We start from the raw sequence: 14135 nt of genomic DNA on the forward strand, positions 1-14135 counted from the left end.
GGGAGGGAGGGAGGGGAGGGAGGGAGGGAGGGAGGGAGGGAGGGAGGGAAGAAGAGCAAGCTGTAGTTTTACTGAAAATTCCCAAACTCTTGGAGCAGGGGATCCGGGAGGCTTCCAGATGCTGGATGATGGTCTTAGTCACACATGTAGGACTGGGAAAAAGGGGGGTGAGGACAATGGGGGGCACACTGGCCAGAGAAGAGTGGGGTGCAGTCACAGCTAGGAAGAACAGACCCCAGCCTTCCCAACTCTGTCTCCCATAAGTGTCTCCTTAAAATGCCCATTTCAAGTTTTTTCATTCAGTGTAAGAGAGAAAGAACTTGCCCTCCCCCTTCCTGGGGTTTGATAATTAAGTTTAAGCTGGCATCGAATGAGTGTGTGTGTGTGTGTGTGTGTGTGTGTGTGTGTGTGTGTGTGTGTGTAGATGTGTTCCTCACAGGAGGGAAGGAACCAATAGCAAAGTAAGATCTAGAAATGTATGTGGTTTCTTCAAGGGAGTGGAAGACTAAAGATTTAGAGCGAAGATGAGTGGGCTCTCAGAAGAACAGGTGACAACGCCTGTCTGAGCATGGTGGGGACCTCACGGAGAGGAGTCACACCACTCCAGTATCATCTAGAGTGTCTACCTTAGTCCAGAGAAAGTCTCCCCACATCATCACACATAAGCTGTTTCCCAAGTCCTTCAGCTTGAAGTGGAATCTTTTAAAATTGTTATTTATGTGTTGTACATATGGGTGTTTCGTCTGTGTGAATGTCTGCACACCAGAAGAAGGCATTGGATCCTATGGGACTACAGTCACAGACGGTTGTGAGCTGCCATGTCGGTACTGGGAGTTGAACTCAGGACCTCTGGAAGAGCAGCTAGTGCTCTGAACCACCGAGCCATCTCTCCAGCCCAGAAAAGGGAATCTTTAGGATGGCATCCCCTGACCTCTTTCAGCAGTTATAACGAAACACAAAACAAATCACCCCAAAATCTTGGCACTACTATCAAGTCTCCATAGTGAGTTAAAGAGCTAGCATGTTGTCTTCTAAGCCCTGGGGTATGCTTAAGAGGGAGTAGGAACTGAAGGGGGGGCAGGAGGCAAAGACCACAGGAACCACAATTCTCCTGAAAGAAGAAAAGAAGAGCAGATCGCATGCTAGTTCCTCAGGGAAAGGCTATGGGCAGTGATGAAGGACGGCGCCTGCTCTCCTAAACAGCCTCTGTGTCCCCTGAAGCACTTATCACTTCCCTTCTAGGCCTCAGCAGCCCCAGGGAAGAGTAGTCAACTTAATATCTATTGCCTGTTTGCTTTTGAGTGTGCAAGAAGTGACGGGGTTATACTGCTCCGAAGTCTCGTACCAGCCTACCTAGGTGTCTTAGACCAAATGAACCCAAGAGCCATTTCCAAAGGAGTCACCATCCTAGGCCCTTGGAGGCAATTTCAGGGTAGGGAGCAGTGTTGGAGGTGGAAGGGTGGACGGGCTGGGGGAGAAGGAACAAGATGTTCTCCATGGTGTTTGGTCTGAAGGCCTGCACTCGGCCAAATCGAGTTTTGGCAAAAAAATAAAAAAATAAATAAAGCAAAAGTACAGAAGAAGAATGAGGACAAGCCTTGTGTAGTGGTCCTCGGGTGTAGCCCAAAAGCAGGCAGGCCTGGGGTGTGCGTGTATGCACACAGGGGGGTGGGGGGGGAGGGAGGGAGGTGTTAGTTGGCCTGGGTGAGCGTCTGCTGCCTCAGGAGAGGTGTCAAGGCCATGGGACTGGAAGTCTCAGCGACAGAGCCCTGCTCCCACCCTTGTCCATTCCAGGCACTGCTGCTCTTAGCTAACAGGAAGTAGACCCCTGGACCACGACCTTCCTGTCCGTCTGCCTCTCTCTCCCCAGTGCTGGAGTCAGAGGCATGCATTGTGATGTCAGCTTACACCATGCTGGGACAGGACTCAGGGCTTCGTGAATGTGAGGAAAGTGCTCTTCCGACTGAGCTACACCCCAGCCCACCTTTGTACACAAATGACAACTCTGTGACATCAGCCTGTGGGTTTACATTAACTCACAGTCAGGGCCTACGCGGTTAAAGGCAAAGTCTGTCTTTGCTTTGGATGTTGGCGAGTAGGGTTCGCTAGGTTGCCTGTGCCTCTCTCTGACGTAGGCACAATTCTGGAGGACCATACCACCTTCCTAAAACTGTTCAGAGCTGAGCATCCTGGCACAGGCCTGCCATCCCGGTATCAGAAGGCTTAAGCAGAAGGATCAGAAGTTCAAAGCCAACCTCAGCTACCTAGTCAGTCTGAGACTGGCCTGCAATACAAAAGACTGTCTCAGAAACAAAAAAGGGCGGGACTGGGAGGAGAGGATGGAGGGGCTGCAATTGTGATGTAATGTGAATAAATAAATAAATTATGAGAAAAATTACTTTCATTCATGAGTGGTAAGGGGTAGAAGCAGATTTGGATCCCCTAGAGTTGGAGTCTCAGGCAGCCATTAGCCACTGAAATGGGTGCTAGGAGACGAACAGACCCTGAACCACTAAGCCATCTCTCCAGGTACCCTCCCCTAATTTTTTCTTTATGCTTTTGTTTTGAGATAGGGATTTATTCTTTAGCTCATCTGGACAATAGATTTTATTATAAAATATTACTCAGGACAGACACGATAGCATATACCAATAAAACTAGCCCTTGGAGGCAAAGGCAGGAGTCGCTTGAGTTGGAAGCCAGCCCAGACTACATAGCCAGCAGTTTTTTATATATATATATTTTTTAAAATTATGCAGGAGATTCTGGAACCTCCAAAGGGAAGAGACACGCAGGGCAGCATCTCAAATGGAGAGGCACAGAGCAGATGCCCTCCTGTGGAACTCTGGTTCATCCCACCAGCATTGCCGCGCTCCCTGACAGGAAGCCCTGCCAGCGTCCATGCCCAGAGCCTCCAGCTGGGCATCGCTGACAACAATTGGCTATGGATGACCTCAATCTGGCACACCCTCCTTTCCTCCCAGAGGTTAGGAGTGTGGTAGGCCGCAGGTTGGAGATGACCAGACTAACATATTGGTGACATTCTTGGTCTTTTGAACAAGGCTAGATGCTCTTAAGGACCACCATGAGTCTCCTCATTATCATAAATTTGGGTAGGGGTGGATTCCCATGAACAATAAAGAATATTTCTATCACTTGGGAAATCTGAAGTTCTATGCCAAAAAAAGGGGACAAAGAACATGGGTTTTCTTTATTAAACTACAAACTGGGCTGGACAGTTCTTGCCCAGAAAAATATTCCTGAGGACAGACCTGCAGAGTAGGGCAGATTTATAAGGTCAGAATTGATGGTATTGAGGCTCAGCAAATGTCACTCCAAAGCCCAGAAGCAGAACTAAAAGGCCCAAAACTGAAGCCCTAAGGCATCTCTGACAGCGTCGGCACAGCAGCCCTGTGTCTTCTCTGAGCCCCCCCCCCAAATACCTAGCAAGACTTCCTCTGATGTTCCCTTAAGACCAGACCAACCATTTCTTCAATCATTTTACTGAAACACCACTAATCAAGAAAGATTGAACTATCAGAGGAAAAGATTGGAAAGCAGTCATCATGTTTAGGGCACAGAGGAACCTGGTCCCAAATCCATGTCTGTTCTTCAACCCTCCATCTCTAAAATTCATCTACTTTAAGCACTGCTTCACAGTCTTCCCTATGGACGGGTGGTTGAGCCTATCTGTATTGTATGGATACAATTTTCATATTTGTATGTTTCATACATACATACATGCATACATACATAAATACATACATACATATGTACATGCATGCATGCATACATACATATGCACATACATACATGAACTCATACACATAAATCAAGAAAGAGAATCTGCATGCCTTTCTACATGCTAATCCTCCTACTGTCTGTCTGGTCCAGCAGCCTCCGCAGCCTCCAGAGAGTTCAGGCCTCTTTCCGCAATGGGTGAGGGGAGACACTGCCCTGAAGGAGAGGCAGCTCATCTTCTTCAGGGTCCTGGCAACTCCACATGTTTCATTCCAGAGCTCCACGCCTGAAGGAGAGGCCACCCCATCTCTGCCTCTGTGCCAGGGTCCCCATGACTCCAGTCTGCCTCCCTCCAGCTCTCTCTAGGGATACCCCCAAGGCCAGTCTGCCTTCTCCCTTTCTAGTAGACTTCACTGGCTGAGTCTAATGGCGCAGGCCAGTAATGCCAACTAACTCCAGAACCTGAGGCGGGAAGATCACAAGTTTAAAGCCAGTCTGAGAAAGTTAGTGACATCCTATCTCAAAGTTTAAATAAGATGAAATGAAACTGCAGAGAGAGGGAACTAGAGGGGTGAGGTGAGCAAGATGCTTCAGCTGGGAAAGGTACTTGCTGCCAAGTCTGTCAACCAGGATTCGATCCCTGGAACCTACCTACATGGTGGAAAGAGAGGCTCCCGCAAGGTGTCTTTGCATCTCCACATACAGGGCCACGGCATGTGCACATGCACACGGCTGCACATAGACACTCATTACTAAGTAATTAATCATTTTTAAAATGTACTGCCCGACACCTCCAGCCTTGTGGGCAGAGGGTGGGGTGGGGGCGGGGCATGCAGCCCAGCAGTAGAGAGCGTTTCTAGCACCAGTGAAGCCCTGTGCCCCATCTCCAGTGTGGCAAAAAAAAAAAAAGGAAGTCATACCTGAATAGTGGGAAGGGTCCCTGTTCAAAATTCTGAAAACCCTTTGACTCAGTCCCTTACTGTATCTCAGGGACTATGAGACAACCATATCACCATACACACTTTAAAAAAAAATTTTTTTTAGATTTTTATTTTATGTGTATGAATGCTTTGCCTTGATGTGTGCTTGCACATCACGAGCATGCCTGGCAGCGTCCGCAGAGGCCGGAGAAGCATTAGATGCCCCAGAACTGGAGTTGCACATGCTCCTGAGCCACTGAACGTGAGCACTGGGAAGCAAATCTCGATCCCTGTAAGAACAGCGAGGGCTCTTAGCGGTTCCTACGCCTTCTCCCCAGCGCCAGTACACAGGTTTATCTCCCACTTTGTTGTCGCTCAGCTCTGTAACCCTTGGCTCCTCACTCCAAGCAGACAACCCTGACTTTTGTGAAACACCTGTGGTCTCTATAGACACATCCCTTCTCAGCTGTCCCTCACAGTCTGGGTTCTTCTGAATAGAATGTGACTAGCCGACCTGTGTTCCTTCAGAGAAAAGGCAAGTGACTCTGTCCCAGTCCTTGAGGACTCATGTACAGGTCAGCACGTGAGTGCCAGTCAGTCCTTCCTAGAGAATATATATATTCTCACATTTAGGCAAAATAAAGAGTAGTAACGGTAGGGGCTGTGTCTCTACTGGGAACAATGAAAAGAACTTGGGAGTCGAGGTAGGTCAAGGCTAGCTTGTCCGGCAGGACCCTGAGTGGAGGTAGGTCAAGGCTAGCTTCTCCGGCAGGACTCGGGCAGCTTCCTGACCACTCTGTTAAGACTGCTCTTGGCAGTGCTCTGCCAGCGGGTGGAAGGATTGACAAGATGAGAAGTCTGACCAACGTGATCGGAGCAGGCAGCTGGCATTCCGCGGGCCTCCGGGGACAGGCTGAAAAGAGCCCTGTGAAAGCTGTGTGGAAAGCTCTCCCTCGTGTGGCTTCCAGCCCATGACAACCCCGGAGCAGAATCCAAGTCCTGGTGGGCAGAGCTACTGGTGCACATTAATAGTATCGTGGGAGCCCTGGCTGAGTGGGAGCAGCCTGCTTCTCCACCTGCTGCCGTAGGAGGCCTGGCCCACGGGCCCTCGAGGGACTCTCTGAAGGTCCTCAGTGGGTAGCTCCAGGATGAGGTGGGTGATGCAATCTGACAGCGATGCTTTCTTTCCCCCTCCCTACCTGGCAAGAGATTACCCAGGAGAGGAGTAATCAGACACAGGAAGGGACCTGATGCTAAGGTTTCTCAGTGACTCAGAAGGTGCCCTGCATCTGAGAAGGGGCTTGACTTTCACACTGCTACTGGCTTCCCTAGCCACGCTCCTGCTGCTCATGATCCTTAGCGTCTGGGGCGGGGGGGAGGGGGGCAGCCATAGTTTGGGAATGGAAGAAATGGAAAAGGCATCCAAAGAAATGGTTAATTGTCTCCCCTTCGCCCAGGCCCCTGCACCTGCAGGCTGCGGTGTGTGGTTTCCCACAGCTGCAGCTGGCTCGCAGCAGCCCCCTCCCTCTGAGGGAACCCGAGAGGCTCCGGAGTCTGAGGCGCCTGCAAGGGGCTCCTGGTCCTCCATTCAGCTTCTAAGGGCGGCATAGAGCTCTTAGAGCCCTCTAAGAGTTGCCACAAGGAGTGTTCTGATTATGTGGCCAATTTAGGGTCCCTGCTTGGGTGCCAAAGGCAGAGATTCTGTTTTGGAAAATAGAAGGCGTTTCTTGAGTAGGAAAAATAGCTGTAACCTTTCTCCATAGGGTCTCTTAGCACTGCCGTCCTACTCTGCTGACTGCTGGAAGAGGCTGATTGGCCTCCTTAGCGTTGGCTTGGCATCCTGGTTCCCAGCGGTGGGACACCTCCAGAAGAGAGGATAAGTGAGTGAGAGACTGGAGTGGAAAGAAAAGCAGGAAGAGTGAAAACTGAGCAGGCACAGACGTCTGCTGATCACAAGAGCCTTGAACCCACAGAGCTGGGTCTCTAGCAAGGCCTGTTCTCTAGCCCAGCAAAAGACCAGCCTGCCCCAGGGCCCTAGCTAAGTACACAGCTGCCCTCTGGGCTGGATACAGGGATGTCTTGAGAAACAGACTGAGACAAGGAGACAATGTACCAGGGCTTTCCCACTGGGACATCTCCTTGGACTAAGCACTAGCTGGGCCTGAAGTTCAGCCTAGCCTAATTGCCACCACCCCCCATCTGTGACCTACAAAAGTCAAACTCAGATCCTAGGGGGGTAGCTGGCTGATGACACCTGGGGTGCCACTTCAGGGCACAACCAAGGAATGCTCACTTGGACCTGATGCCAAGGCCAGAGAACTTGGAGGGAAGACTGTAAAAGACCTGAGGGTGGCGAGGCCCAAGGCTCCAGCTCCTTCTGCATCCAGCTCCAGGCAGACTGCTGCCCCTCACACTTCAGAACGTCTCCTACCAGACCCTAGACCTCAGGCCCAGAGCTTCATTGGTCCCCAACTGCAGAGACCATTTGGCAAAGGATGTTTGAGAGGGAACAGAACTGTCCATGTCAGTAACCCCTGGGTCAAATGTAGGGAGGAGGGAAAGAGAGGCCCGCAGAAACTACAATTCAGGAATCAGTCCTCTACAGGGTGACAGCCAGAGTCTGTGAGAGGCAGGGGTGCATGCTGGGTAAGCTTAGGGCAAGCTTTGCTCCTGACTTCTACCTATTATCACCTTCCTGTCCGGATATAACAGTGTCCAGCGCCAGACTAGGACCATTGTCAGGAGACCACTGTGTGCTCCAGACCATGCTCGGCCCATTCACAGCAGTGCAACCTGGCACACCAAGACTACAGAGCTCTGACTGAAAGGTGATCATAGAGTTCTGATTTCTCTCCACGTGTACAGAGCCAAAGCCGTGTAAGGGAAAGGGGCTGGAAAGATTGCTTCACTGAGCACTGGCTGTTCTTCCAGAGGATCTGGATTTAATTTTCAGTACCCATGAGGAAGCTTACAAGTATCTGTAACTTCCCTTCCAGGGGGAACCTGGTGCCCTCTTCTGGCTTCCACAAGTATTGCTCACATGGTAGAAATACACACACACACACACACACACACACACGCGCGCGCTGCGCGCGCGCACACACACACACATGCACACACACATACACACACATGCACACACACACATGCACACACACATACACACATACACACACACATACACACACACATGCACACACACACATACACACACACACACACACATAAACAAATGCTTATTTTTCAAATAAATAAAAATTCTGGAGAAGCAGATCCCCATGATGAGTTTGATAGTTATTTTTACTCTGTATCTTAGTATTTATTCATTATGATCTTAAGAACTTACTGTCAGAAAAGAGAGAGGGGGGGAGAGAGAGAGAGAGAGAAAGAGAGAGAGAGAGAGAGAGAGAGAGAGAGCCTGCTGTTAGGAGAGCTACTGGCCAGACCTACAGTGTACTTTCCAGCCTTCCCAAGTCTCAGAGACACCAATTTTACAGTATTATATCAGCATAGGCTCTTTGCCAAGATGGACAAGGTGAACAAGTCTGAGACACGTGGAACTCTACTAAAAAGCGCAGCAACAATACATGCACACATAATACATGCATGTAAACGAATAGAGGACAGATGTTAAGTATAACAAGGCAGGTTTTCATCAGGCCTGCGGGAAAGTGAGGCCAAGTATTTCACTATATTGTATCTTACTGCCTTTGCTTTGAATTTTTATTTTTTTATTTTTATTTTTTATTATTTTATTTTATTTTATTTTTATTTATTTACTTATTTATTTTGGGTTTTTTGAGACAGGGTTTCTCTGTGTAGCCCCGGCTGCCCTGGAACTCACTCTGTAGACCAGGCTGGCCTCGAACTCAGAAATCTGCCTGCCTCTGCCTCCCAGAGTGCTGGGATTAAAGGCGTGTGGCACCACCGCCTGGCACTTTGAATTTTTGAAACAGGGTCTCACTGTATAGCTCTGACTGGCCTGGAACCAAGGTGGCCTCATCCTCACAGAGATCTGCCTGCCTATCTCTCTCAGTGTGTTGAGATCAAAGGTGTGTGCCACCACACCCATCCTGGTAGGGTTTTGATGTTGGTGCTGTTTGATTTTGAGACAGCATCTTACTAGCTAGCTCTGCCAGTAGATCACTGTGTAGCCCAGTCTGACCTTGAAACCATCATCCTCCTGCCTTAAACTACTTGAATGCTGAGATAGCACCTAGCACGCTCACCACCAGCACAGGCCCTCATGCCTGACCTTCTGAAGGATTTGGATTTTACTTTAGGAATAAAGAGAGAAGGAAATGGTCACAAACCCCACATATTACATTATTCCATTTATATGTAGTGTCCAAAATAGATCAATCCATAGAAAAAGAAAGCAGTAGATTAGTGGTTGCCTGGAGCTGGAGGCTGGAGGGAACAGGGAGGGAGCGATAATGGATATTGGGTTTCTTTCAGGGGAGGGATAATGGAAATGTTCTAAAACTGTTTGTGGGGATGTTTGCACAACCCCATGAATGTACCAAAAAACCATTGACTTGTAGACTTTAAACGAGTGAATTACATGGTGTGTGAATTATATCTCAATAAAGCTGTTATTTTAAGAAGGGTCATGGGCCGTCAGAGAGTTGCTTTAGTCATACAGGCCACTGTGGGAGACTTAACTAGAGAGGCAGTGGAGAGGGGAGGGAGAGGCAGGAAACCAGCCAGGAAGCTATGGAATGGGGCCAGGTGCCGCCTCATGGAGACCTGGCTGGGACTGTTCACTTTGCGATAGGATGAGGAGTCAGGCTGCGCTGCATCTTGGAGTTAGTTAGGGTTTGATAAGGGGCTGGGGAAAATGACCTGAGTCTAGGCCATTTAACTGCGTGAAAAAAACATGGAAGAAGAGTTGGGTTGGGGGAGGGGACAGGCACACAGATCTGCTCTGGACATGATAGGCCTCCAAGATGTCTGCCCTGCAAAGAAGGTGTCAGGAGAAGGGTCTCCACCATGCAGTTGGGCACTGCTGAGGGCTGAACCCTCGGCTATTTATTTAGTCACCTTAACCATACTATGAGACAAATGTCACAGTTATCCCCATTTGTGCTAGACACAATGTGCTAGTTCAAATGTCCTTGAGCTGGCCTGGAGCGATGGTTCAGCACCCACACCAGGTGACTTACAACCATCTACATATCCAGCCTCCAGAGGATCTGAGGTTCTCTTGTGGCCTGTGAAGGCACCTGCATCATATGGTGTGTATACATTCGAGCAGGCACTCACAGAGACACAAATAAGAGAAAAACTAAGTCACAAAACTTCACTTACAAACTAACAAATGTCCCTGGCCTCATCTCTTGTTCTACTCACCACTGCAACAACCAGTTTTTTCCATGGGTCTTAGCAAGTGTCCTGTAAATGCACCACTACACGGCCTCTATGATGCCTCTCATCTCCCAACCCAGGACAGGGCAGTTATTAAATGTGTTGGCATTGTCATGTGACCCATCTAGAATTGCAAGAATTAGGGACCATAAGTGACAGTGATTGCCACACAACCCTAGTGAATTGTGTCATCTCTAAGACTCTCATAAAGGCAGGAGAGGAGTGACTCCACAAAGATGTCCTTTGACCTCCACATATGTATCATGACACACACTTCCCACATACATAGTGTGTGTGTGTGTGTGTGTGTGTGTGTGTGTGTGTGTGTGTGTGTGTAGGAATATTTCATTCTATGGAATACTGCATGGAAGCCACAGAACTCTCAAAAAATTTCTGAAGTACTTTTGTACATCTCAGAAGGATCAAGTAACAGCCTCAAGTAGGGCTAACTCACTTCTCAAGGCATCCTTGTCCCAGTGTCCCAGTGTCCCTGTTTCTTCCTTCCTCCCTGACATTCCTGCTCTCTGGACTCACACCCCCAGCTGCTCATTCCATGAAGCACTTTTCAAACCTGCTTAAGGGAGAACGTAGGGACACGCCATCTTACCAAGGCACACGGCTCACCTAACAACACTGCTACCCAGATCATCAGCTCAGAGTCCATTGCTTGCTTGTTTCTTTGTTTTGTTTTTCTAAGACAGGGTCATACTATGTAGCCCTGGCTGTCCCAAAACTCACTCTGTAAACCAGAGCTGGCCTGGAACTCACAGAGATCTGCTGATTCTAACTCCCAAGGGGTTGGATTAAAGCTGTGCACCACCACTGCCTAACTTTAAAGCCCATTGTTGTATTGTCTATATTCTTCCACACTGCTCTCAGAGATTCCAATGCTAAAATTCCATTTAAGGGTAGAGCCTCGGAGAATCTAACCAGGGAGAGATTAAATAATGCCTCCCAAGCTCACATTCAGAGATCAAGCAGAGAGAGCAGAGGGTGGGTGCAAAGACTTGTTACACAGAGAGAAAAACAGGCCATCGTGGAGTCCTGACTTCTAAGGGAAGGAGGACAAGAGATGGACCTCTAGATGTTCCCACAAAGCGGGGGTTTGGGGGGGGGGTCACTGGTGATGTGGACAATCTCTGCAGGAGAGAAGACAAACGCTTGACTAGAGCTGGAATAGGGGAGGTGAGGATGTAAAGGGTTGTCAGATACCAGGGGATGAGCAAACAGCAGAGGGCAAGAGAGGGACAGAAGCTGGGGACAGGGTCTAGGAAGTGTTTCTTTTTAAGATAAGAGAGTTACAGTACTCTGTGCTGAAGGAAGGAAATGATCGTCTGTGAGGTTGGAGTGCAGGGGAACGGGAAACGTCTCGGTGATGGTTTGAACAGGAACGGCCCCCATAGGCACTTATGTTTGAATATGTGATTTCCAGTTGATGGAACTGTTTGGGAAGGATTAGGAGGTGTGGTCTTGTTGGAGGAGGCGTGTCACTGGGAGTGGGCTTTGGGGGTTCATAACACACATTCCATTCTCAGTTGCCTCCCACTTACAGATCAGATGTCAACGCTAGGCTATTACCACCATGCCTTTGCTCTACCAATATAGACTTCAGCCCTTGGAAATCACAAACCCAAATTAAATACTTTCTTTTCTGAGTTGCCTTTTCATTGGTGTCTTATCACAGCAATAGAAAAGTAGCTGAGACGATCCTTGAGGAGGAAAAGGCATGAAGCTGTGGTACTCGGGTAATGGGTTGCTCTAGGACAAGAGAGAAAGGCACACACAGGCACACCCATCCACATGTTCCTTCACCCAACAAGAGAAAGGAAGGCAGAAGCTAAGGCACAGACAGAGGCACCCGTGAGACCTGGTGGTGGGAAGGAAAGCGCCCTGCATCTATTTTCCCAAAGGAGAAGAAGGGAGTTCATTGTAAGAGTGAGAACCAAGGGAAGGCACCCCACAGTGAAGAAGACTTAGTCAGCCAGGTTGTCCAGTGGGAAGGCAGGCAACAAAGTCAGCAGAGAAGCACAGTAGGGTTCCGGGCAAGCCAATGTCTCCTCGAGCACTGTGATTAGAAATGAGCACAGCTATGGATGTTCCCAGTGACACTGCTCAGTGTGTGTGTGTGTGTGTGTGTGTGGTGTAGACAGGGCAGCAAATGGAGGCTGTATCAGCCACCAGGCATGGCAGCAGAGAGCTCAGACAAACGGCTGGAGACTGTCATGGAAGGCCAATGGTGAAAAGGGATGCTCAAGGGGACAAAGGACAGAGAGGAGGTAACCGAGCTGAAAACACAGGGGTGGGGGGGAGGTGGAGGGGTGGGGAGGGGTGAGGCTTCACAGAATGGGGTGTGGCCGATGCTGAAGAACGGGAGAGGGAGAGGGAGAGGGAGAGGGAGAGTTGGGCTTTGAGGAAGGTCTGTGCCCACAATCTCCAAAACAGCTTGCCGGCCGCTACCCTCTCCTCTGTCATGTTCTCTTTCACAGAATCTCTGCCTGACAGATTACACAGGACCTACTTCTTTGTTAGCCAGCCTTGTTCTCATTAGGTAAGCTCCTGCAGGCTGGGACATTGTGAATCTCTCTGATCTATTCCTTAAGCCTCAGCCTGAAGAAGTGTGTGTGATGTACAGGCAGAGCTCAAAGATCTGTCCTGTGTGAATGAATGGATGGATGGATGGATGGATGGATGGATGGATGGATGGAGGAATGGAGGGATGGATGGTAAGGTCTTGAGAGTATGAACAAATGGTTGCAGAGAGGAAGACCAGGAGCCAGGAACTAAAATCTGACTGAGCAGAAGTTTGGTAGAGTGTACTAACACTAGAAGGGATGGTGGCTGGCTTAGGACAATCTCCAAGGACATGCAGGACTGGGATGTAGCGCAGTGGTAGAACACTTGCCTAGATACAAAAGGCCTAGGTTCAAGCAGCCTTGGGTCAGGCATGGTGGCAGCTGCTGAGGGCATCCTGCGATGTGAAGGAGGAGGAGCCGCCTTGAGATGCTGCTGCGGTAGAGACAGCTGGGGAAGCAAAGAAGCTGCCGAGGCTGACCTCGGTGAGCTCGGCCAGAACATGTTCTCCAAAATGGCCACATATTTGACTGCAGAACTGACAGCCACCAGTGAAGCCTACAAACTCCTGGAAAATATGAACAAGCTAACAAGCTAACCTTGAAATGAAGGATATTGCTATAAACATCAGCAGAAATCTGAAAGAATTAAACCAGAAATATGCTGGACTACAGCCATATCCAGATCAGATCAACGTGATTGAGAAGCAGGTGGCAGCTCTCGAGCAGGCAGCCTACGAGTTGGATGCTTAGTCAAAAACAAAACAAAACAAAACAAAAAAACGGGAATCCAAATACAAGAAGTGGCTCAAGTGTTTGTTAATATGGAAGATGTTCTATAACCACTAAATCCTGAGGCTGGCAAATCAGCACACTTCCTCAGAAGAAAATGACTGATGAATCCCAAAGCCACGCTATACTGGATGAACCGCAGGGCCATGGCCGCTCCAGTCTCACCTCAGAAACTCACACCTGGAACTCCTCACTGTTTACTTGAATGCTTCACTGTCCATCCAAGATGGAGAGTCTAGAGTTCAAAGCATACCCGGGTTTGCCAGGAAGAATCCAGTAAGAGGACCTGTTTTCCCTGGTATTGGGTAATTAGCGCATTATTTTCTTAAATGGCTGTTTTGTTTTGTTTGTTTTGTTTTCCGCTGTTGATATAATGTATTGTTAACAAGATTCTAAATTAAAAAGGAAAACAAAACAAAACAAAAAACAAACAGAAATGCTCAGGTTCTACCCACAGCACCACAACCACCACCACTAAATAGAGAGAGAGAGAGAGAAAAGGCAAAAGATGGACTTAAAAGTGGGGCAATGTTGGGTGTGGTAGCACACCCCTTTAATCCCACCCAGCACTGTTACAAGTTCAAGGTCAGCATGCTCTAGGTGGTAAATTCCGGGCCATCCAGGACTAGATAATGAGAACTTTCTAAAAAGAAAGAAAGAAAGAGAGAGAAAGAGAGAAAGAGACAGAGAGAGAGAGAGAGAGGAAGGAAAGGAAGGAAGGAAGGAAGGAAGGAAGGAAGGAAGG

The 14135-nt window shown here is 48.8% G+C and overlaps 1 pseudogene; it reads left to right on the forward strand.

Annotated features, from left to right (window-relative positions):
• Nucleotides 1-3935: 3935 nt before the first annotated feature.
• Nucleotides 3936-13447, forward strand: LOC127684897 (biogenesis of lysosome-related organelles complex-1 subunit 2-like; annotated as a pseudogene).
• Nucleotides 13448-14135: the final 688 nt, after the last annotated feature.

The sequence above is a fragment of the Apodemus sylvaticus genome, chromosome 5, assembly GCF_947179515.1.
Source record: "Apodemus sylvaticus chromosome 5, mApoSyl1.1, whole genome shotgun sequence".
In the NCBI taxonomy this organism is placed as follows: Eukaryota; Metazoa; Chordata; class Mammalia; order Rodentia; family Muridae; genus Apodemus; species Apodemus sylvaticus.